The sequence below is a fragment of the Arvicanthis niloticus genome, chromosome 18 (assembly GCF_011762505.2).
Source record: "Arvicanthis niloticus isolate mArvNil1 chromosome 18, mArvNil1.pat.X, whole genome shotgun sequence".
Lineage (NCBI taxonomy): Eukaryota > Metazoa > Chordata > Mammalia > Rodentia > Muridae > Arvicanthis > Arvicanthis niloticus.
This window is the reverse complement of record NC_047675.1, coordinates 20,141,144-20,155,145: the sequence shown is the minus strand read 5'-3', so window position 1 is coordinate 20,155,145 and position 14,002 is coordinate 20,141,144.

The following is a 14,002-nucleotide window of genomic DNA, read 5'->3' as shown; positions in this document are numbered from 1 at the left end:
AAAAAATATTTGCATCTGTTCCACTGAAAAACCCTTGACCACCAGAGTGAAAAAGGCTCCTGGCTCTGCCTGATGTGAGACAGCACCAAGGGGATCTGCCTTTCTCCTCGGAGCTCCGCTCGTACAAATGAAATGATCAGTTGGTATTTGTGCTTTTGTCTTTTGCTATTATGCAACAGCATAAACGTACAACTGGCCCAGTGGGACAATTTAATGCACAGCTTGCCCGTCACAAGCGTTTCCAATTGGTCATGTGTCTCTGGTGTGCCCCAGGTCTCCTTTCCAGTTCTCTTAGAATCCCCTGTCTACTTAGAGCCCAGCATCGAAGGCTGGCCGGGTGACACCGACTCATTCCTAGCCTTTGATAAATACCTTGAGACGCTCCAGTTCAGTATTTTCTGATGGTTCAAGCGCTGGCGGCGGTGTTTCAGGCTTTGTGGTCAGTAGAAAAAAGAGGAGGCTTTGGCGCAAACGGTATTTTCAGCAACTCCTGGGGCCTGATGCGCATGGGTAGCCGAGTTTAGAGCTCAGTTTTTCTCCACTTACAGTAAATCAGAATGACCTGAAGGGTTCTTTGAGGTCTGAATTGTGGTTGTGACTCATACCAGAGAAAGAGTAGGAGACAATAGGATAGAAAGAGACTGTGTTATGTTCAAAGACCCAAGGTTCTTCTTTGTAAGTAGCATATATATTGCATAAATTCATTCATTCATTCATTCATTTGCTGATTCAGTATGTGTCTGGGGACAGGTCTTCCATCACAGTCTCTGTCTCTTTCCTTCTCCCTCTCCCTCCCCCTCCTCTCTCTCCCTCTCCTTCCCCCTCTTCTCCCTCTCCTTCTCTCTTCCCCTCTCCCCCTCCATCCATCCTCCCTCCTCTCTCTGTACAGAGGATTGAACCCAGGGTCTCACACAATGCTACTCAAGCACTGAACTAGGTTACAAATCCTCTTTTTACTTTGTTTAAATTTTGAGATATGGCCTTACTAAGTTGCCCAAGCTAGCCTGGAACTCCCTCTGTTGCCTAGGAAAGCCCTTAAACTTGTTGTCTTCCTGTCTCAAACTCTTGAGTAGCTGGGACAACAGGCCTTCACCACCATGCCTGGCTTCCACAGTTTTTCACTTAAATTTTACAGTGACCCTCTGAAGTGGTAATTTCTAAATAGGAGGAAAAATGAATGTATTGATCTTTCAATAAACCATAAATACTGGACAACCAGGACACTGATTAAACCACTACTAAAGGGTTTAGATGCCTCTCATTGTGCCCAGGATTCATTGCTACAAGGGATGGTAGATGGTCAGAGAGGAAGGGAGGTGCCAGAAGGGCTAGCTGGAGTAGTGCCTGGGAGACCATATGACTAACCGGCCGGGGAAATGCTTGACTTTTTAACTGGCTAGTACAGGCTATGGTGGGACATCAGCTATAATTTTCATCCCTCTATGCTTCAACGGAAAGAGCTAAGGCTCTGGAGATCAAGGAACATTTGAAAATCACCCATCAGAAAGTAGGTCTGGAAGCCATCTTGAGCCTTTCAGACTCCCAAGGTCACGTAACCTGTATGCCAACTGTAGAGTGTCTCCAAGCTGACCTCAGTCTGTCCCAGGCTGGCCCAGCGTTTCTCTACAGAGCTAAGGAGGAAAGGCTCTAGAAACCAATCAGAGGAGAGGGAGAGGTTCCAGATTTAATTAATATGAAGTTAAGACACCCATTTGGATTCGATCTTTACATAAATAACTAATGATACATGTGAGTGATTTTTGCATGTATCTTGGGACATACTTATATTAAAATTTATCCTATTGTTTATTTAAAATTCTAATGCAATTGAGAATGCTGTTTTATCTGGAAGTCCTGAATGGACAGGGCTGGCCTGTTACAGAAACACTCCCATATATCTCACGTACCGAGATGTTTCAGTCCATAGGCACACTGATATCTAAGACCCTCCCTTACAAAGCCTATGATCTGAGCTACAGTCTAAATATGTCTAAACAAACCACCAGTGCCTTTAAAGTGATGGAATCTCGGGACAGAGGGCATTAAAGTCAATGCCTACCCTGTTTTGCTTTTTGCCTCTTCCTGTCTTCTCTTTACTCAAGAAGGCAAAAGTTAGTGTCCTGGCACTATGGCTTGCTTTGAAGCTAGGCATGCCCTAGTCTCCCAAGCACATGGAAACAATTCCCTTCCCAAAGGCCTTCATGGTTAGCCAGCTGCACGGCGCATGGTTTTGCAGCTGTAGTTATAATTTCTGCAGCGCCCCCACCCCGGCCCAGACGGTATCTATTAGAAAACATTGCTTTTGTAAAGCAAACTGAGTCTTAATTAAAGGTTGGCTATCCAAAGCCTGTTTGTAAATGAGAAAAATTAAGCAACTACTCTGAATAGGGCAACATGTCGCCTCTGTGGTTGGAATACCGCTGTCTCCGCACGTCGAGGCTCTCCCGTGCTTCAGGCTGTCCCTGTAATTACATCTGAGCGCTTTGTTACACAGCAGACACAAATGAGCCATGGGCCTCCATGGAACATCTAGAGTCGCTTTCAGAATGAAATGGAGTTTCATCACGTCCTCTCACACTCTCACAAGCCGCCATTCAAACACAGTGCCTGGCGAACTGATGGAAGTTGTTTGATGTCCCCAAACTAGTCCACTGCCCTTGGTAAGGAGGCCAGATGAAGGCTAGGAGAACCTAGCCTTTGCCTCCCTTCCACACCAAGAATGAAACAATTTGCTGGCAACAGATGCCCGTTCCCCGGATCTTTTAAACAAGAATTTCCTAAAATATCAGTGCATAGAACCCATGAAGTCCATGGTTTGTTTAGGGATAAAACAAAACTTTTTTTTTTTCTTTTTCTTTTTGCTAACTAACTTACAAAAGCTAGCGTGTCCTTTAATTCTGAATATAAGGCAACGCAACACAGTCTTTCCAGATCTACCTGCAAACTCTGTGACTCAGCCATCAATAGATGTTCCAGGTGTTCAAGGACATCTTGAAATAGACTCATTACCTTTTGGAAATTGTGGTGATTATTTGGCCTGCCTCTCCACCTTGCATTTCAAGACAGCGCACAGAATGCTGCATCGTTTTAAACTTATTTCCATAACTTTATTTTATATAACTCACTTCGTAAGCCTGTCTTTTCTGCGTGTGAATCATTGTCTTATAAAGATTCTTGAAGGAGGCATGTTAAGTGGAATAAGCCAGATGGTAAAGGGTACAGATTATGTGCTGCCCCCTATGTCAAGCCATGAAGCAGCCGGCTGCATAGACAGTAATCAGAGTAGAGGTACCTGGGGAGAGCAGAGGAAGGGACAGTGAGCTACAATTTTGGTTTTCGTAGAGATCATGATTTATAGCCCAGGTTACCCCTTGAACTCTGTCCCAGCCTCTTCACTACTGGCAGGATCGTTGTGCCTAGCCATGAGTTATTTTAATGAGGACAGCATTTTTAGTTTGGGAGATGACAGAGCAGTGTTCTGGGGATGGATGGTGGCTACCCCGGCAAGCAGTGTGATTTTACTTAAGGCCATTCAACTCTGTGTTTGGAACGGGTTAAAACTGGAGCCACCCGTGCTGCACGCCTGCAACCCCAGGACTTGGGAGGCTGAAGTGCGACTTTGAGGTCAGCTTGGGATGCAAAGTGAGAACTTGTCTTGAAGCAGAGGCAGAAGCAGAAGCAGAGGAGGAAGAAGGAGGAAGAAGGAAAAGGAGGAGGAAGAGGAAGAGGAAAAGGAAGAGGGGGGAAATAGAAAATTTTATGCTATGGATTTTTCACAATTTTCTAAAGTCCATTGAAAGGTTCCATATGTTTTCACATCACATTCCACACCCTGCACTGTCCTGCAAAGGGACCCACAGCCCTCAGCAGACCTTGGTTCTAAGGCAGCGGTTCTCAACCTTCCTAACACCATGACCCTTTAATACAGTTCCTCATATCATGGTGAATCCCAGCCATCAAGTTATTTTGTTGCTATTTCATAACTGTAATGTTGCTACTGTTTATGAATAGTGTATATAGAGAGAGGACCCAAGAGGGGTCGCGACCCACAGGTTGAGAACCACCATTCTAAAGGCATTTCTGGTCTTTGATGTGAGGTACACTTTCCCAGGTCTGCTCTGCTCAATGTGCTGCCCTTATAGCCCCTATTTTGCCATCCAGACTAGGCTGGGGATCTAGTCTCTAGCCCACCTAGCATCCTTCTAATATCTCGGTTGAGCCTTGCTGCCTGCCAAGAACCTAACTCCTCCTTCTACTTAATTAAAGGGCTATTATCATGTGTCAAGGCATGCACACGCCATAGGAGCACCACATGGAGATGTTCTCCTGGCTGCCATTGGAAAACTTGCTTTGTGAGTCGTCGCCATGCCTTAATGGTGTGTCTGCAGACATGGAAGTGTATCTCAGGATCACCTTCCCCCAGTTTACGAGATGCTACATAATCCTACGTTACCACCCCAACCCTGTGAAGTTCGCACATCTGTAACAGCATTTTGCAGACAAAGAATGGAGACTTTAAAACATCAGGTGGACTTGTGTGACCTCAAAGGGTTTTTAGTATGGGTCATCTCATGCTCTGGTTTCATCAAAGTCAGGCTTTATAGCCCAGGTTGGCCCTGAACCTTCAGTTCTCTGTGCTCAGCCTGCCCAGTGCTGATGTTATAGGATGGACCACTATGCCTAACTATGAATTGTTATAATGGGGAATTTTAGTTTGGAGATATGAGCACCAGGTGCAGGGGATGCTCTGTGGAGCCATATGTTGAGTTGAGAAAGACTGAGAACCTGCAATCTCATAGACATGGCCCAGCCACACAAGCAGGGAACAAGTTCAGTTCTGCTGATAAAGACTGTGGGGATACAAGAAAGGAGGGGACAGGACAGGGAGAAAAGGAAAGTAAATGATGGATAGGAGTCTCAGTGTTCTCATCTGGAAAGTGGGTCCCTAAAACCTACCACATGAGTGGATCATCGGGAGGATTTGAACACGTTACACTTACTTCTCTCCTCCACACCCCACTTCCTGCCTGCCTGTTCCTCCTCCCCTCTCGCTCACACATACGCATAAGCAAACAGATGTGGTTGCATATTTTTAAAAGTAGAAAAGAAAGGAGATGGTGTAGGCTTTGTCTGCGTTAACATGAGAACAAGTGGGACTCGCAGGACACACAGGGTGGCAGGCAGTTTTAGGGTAATCACACCAGATGCTAGGGTAAGAGGACCCCCATGAGGTGTCCTCTGACACTGCCCAGGAATCTCACCCCAGACAAGCACCCTGCCATTAGAGCCTCATGCCTTTGAGTCTGGCACGCTCTCTCGACTGCAGCATCTCCAAGAGATGTGAAGAGCTGATGAGGACACATGGAGCAGAAGAGCTCTGAGAAAGGGGGTTCTTGAACAGCTGAACCAGAGTGGACATGGCCAGAACTTGCCACAGAGATATACTTCTCCATTTTATAGAAGAAGGGCCTGCTGGCTGTTCATATACTTAAGAATGGAAACGAAGTCATCTCAAAGCCCACGGATAAAGCTGGACAGAGGACTTCATTCTTGTGGCGCGTGACCATGCATCAGGTTGCTTGGCGCCAGTTTCTTATCTCTAGGCTGATGTGAGGCCAGATTGCCATCTAGCTGGGGGCCTGCTTCTTATTGCCTCTAAACCACTTCCTCAAAGCTCTCTGGAACTCAGCACATCTGGCCACCCGCTGGATTCTTGCTCAAGGGAACGGGGAAAAGACAAACTGGCACGCACAGGGGTGTGTGAACTACAGATAACATGCAAGGTACTGATGAAGATTCTAACTTGTTCTCTGGCCTGGAACTAGCTTGTCTGCTCTCTGGGCCTCTGTTTTCTGGACTGTAAAATTCTGGAGGGGAGTCAAATCCACCTGATGCCTAAAAATTCCTCTTGTTCTTAAATTTAACAATCATTGGCCTGGGGAGATGGCTCAGTGGCGAAGTGCATGCACTGCTCACAACCCATGTAAGGGGGTTTCACAACTGTCTGTAACTCTAGCTCTAGGGAGATCCAGCAGCACTGGCATTTGCTGGCACTGACACTCAACGTGCACACACCCAAATACAAACACATACATATAATTATGCAAGTCTTTTTAAAATCATAATATTAGTGGTATTTCCACATATAAACATAGGTGCAGATAAAATGCACAGGGAAATATTTGTGAAAACTATTGCATCAGAAGTTCAGTTTCCCAGGGTCAAATGCCTGGTATGAAAGATAAATCCAACTAAATGACTTATTGTCAATTACTAGCAAAAGTGATGGAGCCATGCATATACAAGGCTGCAAATCAGTGGGAGCTCAGTCTGTATGTATACCTCGGTCTGTACCTTTAGGTCAGAAGCCATACACTGGCATCATTCCGTCTTTTTGCAATGTACAATATTTTAAAACCTTGAGCCAACATTTGAATAATAGAAGATGTCCCATCAAAGTCCAAGTATTACATGTCTCCAGAAAACAAAACCTGTGGATGTAATTCCTAGTCAGTACTGGCTAGCATTCTTTTTTGTTATTGGTGTCATTTGAATTTGAGATTTTGGTTGATGAATATATATATATATATATATATATATATATATATATATGAAAAGTCTAGATATCCAGAAAAAAAAGGAGACGGCCCTGCTGGAGATGGCTCTGTCCCTTCAGGTTCTGAGTCCAGCCACACTCCTCTTCTGGATGTGATCAAGGTTATAAGCTGGCCATATGCCTGACTCCCTGTGCCTTTCCCAGCATGGCTCCTTGCTGCTCAGAAGTAGGTAGCAGCTAGCAATGATTGGAGGCCCTGATGCTTCCAGAAATGTCCAGCCTCTCATTGGGTCTAGGTCTCTTGCTGAACCTCCAAGGTATCAGCTGTCAACTGGTGATTCTTTCCTGACGCCCCCTGTCTTTTTCAGATGTGTAGAATTGCTTTCTCTTTCTGAGAGTAAGTTGAGGTGTCTTAGGAAAAGGTTCTTAGGGCTTTTTCAAAGTTACTTTCCAAATGAATTATTTATATTTCAAATTGTGAGTATTGTATGCATACCTGCATCAGAGTAGGTCCATGTGAATGCAGCACCCAGGGAGACCAGAAGGGGGCATTGCTTCCCCTGGAGCTGGAGTTACAGGCAGTAGTCAACAGAGGTGGGTACTAGGAACTAAACTCAGAGTAGTTTCTATTTCCAATAGTTGAACCATCTCTCCAGCCCAGAAAGTAATGACTTTTAGAAAGGCCTTTTCCTCTGGGATTTTTAAAAACTCTACCTCCATTACAAATCTTGACTCTCCTTCTGTCTGCAGCTTGTTCTGCTCCAGTGAGAGCTCAGGGAGACCCCCGAGGGCTTACTCCATGAGGGCTTTCAAAGGCTGGAACTCTTAAGTCAGGCTGCGGTTCTATAGCTGAAAATGTTAAGAAGGTCACTCAAGGAAAAAAGAAGCCTGGGGCAGCCGGCAGAGACAGCAGGTTCCGAGCACACCTGGGAAGCCTTTGTCGGACAGGAAAATAAAAGAATATATCCGTGTGCCTCATCCTGGCAAGATGTTAATAAAGACAGGTCAGGTCCAGAGTGCAAGCGGCTACATGCCCTCCATATTTTGTCCGAAGGTCAGCAGAAACCATGGGAGACTTAAAGCCAATAAGGATGTGCTCAGATCTGGGTTTTGCGGAGGGCATTGGATGTGTTTGCAAGAGAGACAGAAAGAGGGAGATCGGAGAGAGCACAGCAGATGTCCACGTGGGAGACTGAAGGCTAAAGTGAGCAGCAGGGGTGTGATTCCGGGTAGGAAACAAGGAGACGCCAGTTTATGGGGCACTTTTGTAGGTCCAGTGAGGAAGTGCTGGAGAGTTAGAGCCGAGTCTGGTGTGGGGAGAATATCTGCCCCTGGCTCCTGAATGATGGCGAAAGGTGCAGGGGAGGGGAGGGGGGAGGGGGCGGAGACAGGGGGAGAGGGAGGCCCCGGTCTGGGTTACCGCAGGGCAGACAAGAGCTGCTGGGTTCCCTGGCATCTCTTTGAACGCTCTTCAGAGAAGTCTGTGGGTGGACATGCTTGTCTTCGAGCACACAACAGGTGCATGCTGATTGTGCAGTGCGTATCACATCAAGAAAGCCGGTTCCCCTCCGCTCTTACTGCCTGGGAGAATTTCAACCCCCTCAATAAGTTCTTGTCTCCCAGCAACCTCTCTCCTGCAAGCCTGGAGTCTATTTATCCCCTCCCCACTCTCTCCCCCTTTGTGATGGGCACCTTGATTTAATCTTGATTTCCCCCATCTGGCACAGTGTTTAATATACAGAAATGTCACTAAAAGTTGAGGATCAAACACATAATATTATCTATTTTCTAACAGTCCTGAGAGGCCTAGGGCTGGCCTCAAGTCACTCAATGATCTGAGTCCAGGTTCTTAAGGACTTCTCTCCAGCTTGGAATTTCCCAGAAACCCACAGATCAATTTTTTTTTCACACAATTGTAAAAATCAGAGTTCATGTGGAAATCGGGGTATTGCACCACCAGATCTCAATGTCTTGCTTCTTTGATAAGCTGTAAGATCTGGAGACACTGGACAGACTCTGATTCACAATTTGCCACACTCCCCACCTCACCCACAAGTCTTCCCTAGTCTTGGGCAGAAGGGTAGTTTCTGTGTTCACCCTATTGTTTTATCTTTCATAGCGGAACATTACACGTACCAGAATAGAATATTATATAACCGTGACTCTTAACAAACCAAGAAGCACAGTGAGAGAGTACCATGTGGGAGAAATGATGACTATTCCTAGATGCCTTCTATTTGCTTTCGTATTATTTCAACTGGTGGGGGAGGGGCACCTGCAATTGTACAGGAGGCCTCTTATCTGTATATCTAAGCCAGATACCAGTGAGCTACCTCCAGCTCCCAGGTACTGTTTTAAAGGTACAAATGAGCTCCTGTTTTGCTCACTTTTTTTTATACACAGCCTTCACCCTGACTCCTCCCCAAACACAGTCCTGGGGACCTCCTTCAGGTAGGATGAAGGGCACAGTAGCTGGAAATATAATCTTTCTGGGTGGCCTTAGACAAGCTTCTACTCCTCCCTGTAGCTGTTCACATTTTTGCAAAATGAGATGAGGATGATACTATCTTGCCTGCAGTGTCTATAAGGGCTGAAGGAAGCAAGTCCTACAAAGAGGGTGTCCCATGTTTACTTCTGCCCATCAAATACTTCCTAGGTGTTCACTATGTGAGCTAGGCAGGCCAAGTCCCACCCATCATGGCACAAAAGAGAGAAGGTACCCAGGGTGCTCCCACAGTTCCTGCCTATCTGACAGAAGATGCTTCATGATTCCCATCCACACCTGTCCACGGAAGTGACTCGGACTCTTTGTGTTATGCTGGCATCTTTTCACTTTAAGAGAGCAACTCGCCACCCCCACCCACCCACCCACCCACACACACACACACACACACACACACGATTCTGGGCTCTGCCTTCCCAGCAGCATGGACTTTGAGATTGCTGCTAATTTCTGTGTCTGGCTTCCAGATCCAGACGTCAAAACAACCACCTTTCATCTCAGGTTTGTAATCCAGAAGACCTTCAATATTGGGAACAGATAGCTTTGGAAGGTAGGTTCATATCTCTCAGCAAGACTGCTGTAACTTAAGTCTCCTGCCCCCAATCAAGGCTTTCTTTCTGGCCTCGAAGGTATTTGAATACAAATGCCCCTTTCATTTGACTGATTGGAGGTCTCCAACCTGCAATAAATGAAACATTTGATCCCCTTGAATCCGAATCACTTTTTCTTTGATTTTCTTTTACTTCTATTTCTTCTTCCTTTGTTCTATAGCTCGAGTCAAATTTCCCTTTAGAAATTGAAAGAATGTGTGTGGGTTTTTCTACTCTCCGATGCCCCCACCTCCGTCCCTTAAACCAAGTTCTGGTGCAACTGCTGGGTCATGGAGTAGAATATTAAGATCAAATTCAACAGCAGCCTGTCACAAGTAATGCACTTTGTAGGCCATTGTCCCTCCCTGCATGGGCAGTGACTGTACAAATTAGTCCATGTGTACTGGTCACTAAAGATAGTCACCTGAGTCACCCCTGTACTTGAGAGACTATATGAATGAAGACAATCTTCTCTGTAGAAAGAACTTGGTTACTCACACACAGAGGCTCCATGCTGGCATCTCACTATGGAGATGAGCCTTTAATTGTTTTTATAATACTCAGTCCATCCACATAGATAGCGTTAAGTCATCAGTTTCAGCTAATGGCAAAGGAGGGATCTGTTAGTCTCTGAGATGGCAGAAGAGTTCACTCTAGACACTACAAAAGGCAAGCGACAGAAAAGTGTGGTACAGAACACTGGCAATCTCAGCACTGGGGAGACTGATTCAGGAAGACTGTGAGTTCAAGACCAGCCTGAGCCACACTCTGAGATGCCATTAGCATCTCCTCCTGAGAGGGGCAGCAGGCTTATAAGAGCAGATTCCTCTGCATACTCATTACTCCAGTTGTGCTGGGTCGTTACTGAGCCAAGATGTTGATCTTCACAGTCTTGGGCCTAGGTTGTAGATCATAGTAGCGAAGCTGCCTCCTTTTTGAATTGGTAGACAGGCTTGCCCCTTGGGAGTGGTTGTATTGGTATCAGGACATGTGTCCACTTTCCATCATTGTGACAAACTATATGAAAAAAAAAAAACAGTCTAAAGGAAGAAAAGTGTGCTGGCTGCTGGCTTCGTTGCTTTTGTGCCTGTGACACAGCAGAGTATCATGATGGAAAGGCCTGGACAGGGAAAGCTGCTGCTCCCATGGCAGCCAGGAAGCAGAGAAAAGGGCAGTAAGGGATTAAGCATCACTTCCTATTGGTATCCGCACTTTTTAAAGTCCTCTCTCAGCTTGACTGTAGCCTGTTAAGAGACCAAGCACCATTCATAAGCTGCTTCTAGATTCCTGACTCTAGAAGCTGTGTTAATGAAGTATTTAAGCTATGAAGTTTTGGGTCTTATGCGGTAATAGTACTGATACACCATCCCAAGAGTTCCTGGTTGCCTTCTTCAAGATGTATGGCAGAGAGGTCTTCCTGTCTCCTAATCCATTTTCATACAATGGATGCCTAAGATGAAGTAGATACTCGGATGCTTACATTGCCCTGACTCTCTTGCAGCCAGATATGATGTGTTATATTATGGTTATATTATGCTCAGGTTACACATGTAGAAACAAGACATGCACTGTGGGGAGTGCTATGGGCTAATGCATGTATTCATGGTCTCGGCTTGTTCTTCAGTTGGCTCAGGGCTGTTCTTTCCATCGTCTTCCCTTCTGCAACTGGATGGAGATGTAAAGGCTGAAGTGTTGGTAGCCATCTGGAACAGTGCCGTGGCAATGCAGAGCAATGGCAGAAGGCATGGAACACTGACACTGAGGAGTCTCGGATCATCCACGTGGCCCTCTGAGATGAGGAGAAGCAAACCTATGCCGCGGTTCCCTGGAGCTCATCCTGTTCTCAAACTTAACCTCAATTCAGTCTATCTGGTTTTGATTAAAAAAAAAAAAAAAAAAAAAAGCAACTCACAGACTGAGTCAGACATTCTCCTAATGGGGAAATATCTTCCATTGGCCCAGCAATTTCCTAACACCAAACACAGAGAGAAAAGCCTGCTTCAATGTCCTCTAAATCCTTGTAATTTTTGGATACTTCTGTCTTAGTTTGCTTTCCTGCTGATGTGAGAAAACATCCTGGCAAAAGCAACTTGAGGGAGAAGGGGTTTATGTGGTTCACTACTGAGAGGAATCCAATGCAGCAAAGAAACCAAAGCAGTTGGTCCCATCACATACACAGTCAGGAACAGAAAACTGTCAGCTAATGCAGGCATTTGTTTCCTCCACTCACTCTGGCCTTTCCAGTCAACTCAGGGCCTAGCCCATAAAATGATGCCACCCACATCCAGTGCACCTTCTCAACCAATCCAGTTAAGAAAATTCCTCACAGGCACTTAATTGGCCCAGGCACCTCAACAGGGACAACCTAACTGAGACTTCCTTACCAGGTGATTTTAGATTGTGTCAAATTGATAAGTAAAGAAGTTAGCCACCACTTACTATCTGGGGGTCTTAACCAGACGATTCTGTTTCTGAGGAAGCTTGAACATTTCCTGAGATGCTTCCTCATCCATCGGCCCCAACAAGTCTCCCACAGGCTTCTTCCCTGCTGCCAAAGTGCTTCCCTGCAAACATCACTGTTGCCTCGTGCCCCACCCTCATTGTTCTGCCTTCTTTGAGGCCTCACCCACATCCTAGCTCAGGCCTTAAACTTTTCCTTCTTGTGATTCCTTTTCACCCAAAAAATGTCTACATGGCCCTAAATGTAAGTATATATGCATGTATATATATATATATATATATATATATATATATATGTATATATAATGTATATGTGTATGCATGTATACATGTAAGTATGTATATGTATGTATGCATATGTATGCATATGTATGTATATGTGTATGTATGCATATGTATATGTATGAATGTATGTATGCATTTATGTATTTATATATATTTATATGTATGGGTATGTACGTGTATGCATATGTTTGTATATGTATGTATATGTGTGTATGTGTATATGCATGAGTATGTATATGATGTATATGCATATGTCATCTGTACCTGTGCATATATGTGTATATGATGTATATATGTCTGCAAACCAAACATTTACTAATAATGAACTATAATATTTTATAATTTAAAAAGTTTTAAAATAATGTATTATATTATTATGTAATAATATATATTTAATATGTAATTTATTATAAAGCAATTTTATAGATATGATTTTTATTATTTATTAGAGAAAAACAAATTTGCACAGTAATGACACAGATACATCTATCTTTAAATAAAGAACTAATTATTGGCTGCAGGCTTAGCCTATTGGCTCTTACAATACACTCAACAAGCTAGTCTTTCTAAAAGTAAAATGTAAAAGGAATACTAAACCTTGGCTGAGTATTTGCTACCGCAGGACAGAGCACTTTCAAAGGTTTTCAGTGTTGATCAATATTTTGTCTCTAAAATCTTCAGTGCTAAGAAAGCCACTTGCACAGGCATTTAGTACAAAGTGGCAAAATATGTTCAAGGCTATTTCAGAAATTGCTGGAAATTCTTTTCTAATCCCCAAGCCAAGATTCATTTAATGATCTTTTTAATGAAGATCAAATTGGCAACTCAAATAGCAACTTTTAAAATCAAATATCCTAACACAATTTAATCCGAATATATACTAATTAGACATGCACTAAAGAATGAGGGTAGGAAACTACTCTTTGTTTTCCTTAATTAAACCATTGTGCTTCTAAGGCTGAAAACACAAAACAAAAAGGAAAAAAAAAACCACCCCTGTAATTCATCGTATACCTGAGCTGAGGGGTGGGTGTCAGGTGATCTCACAGTTCCCCGGGGAAGGCACACAAACAATGTATAAAGTGTATGTGTGCATTCAGGACAGAGACTGTCACAAAGTCACAAGAGGGACCAAAGCTGACAGAAACGCCCTGGATCCATTACGTGTTTAACTTTTCACAATTATCTGTTGACCATTACACATTCAGAAAATTTTTGCTGTTGGCAAATTTTCTGAATTACATGACCCAGTAAGAATCTGGGCCCTAATTCAATAATGCTTTCCTTCCCTGCCCTCCTGTTAGAACTCTGCCCCAGACACCCGGATGCTTGCTTCTTCCTCTACACTGTGACCTCACACTCTCAGATCCTTTGCCATCCTCTGAGAACCTAGTGCTTCTGTTCCCTAAACCCTGGCTGGCCCTGCAAGGGCTCTACCTTCCCCATCATAATTTCCCCCAGAGCCTTCTGTGCTTCCTGGGCGCAGGCTCTCCCAGATTCCCATTTGCTTCTCTGACCAACACTCCCTGGAGTCTTTCTCTGGCAAAACTAAACCAAAAGAAACACAAAACCAAAACCCCCAGCCCCCTCCCCACTCTCTGCCTCCTC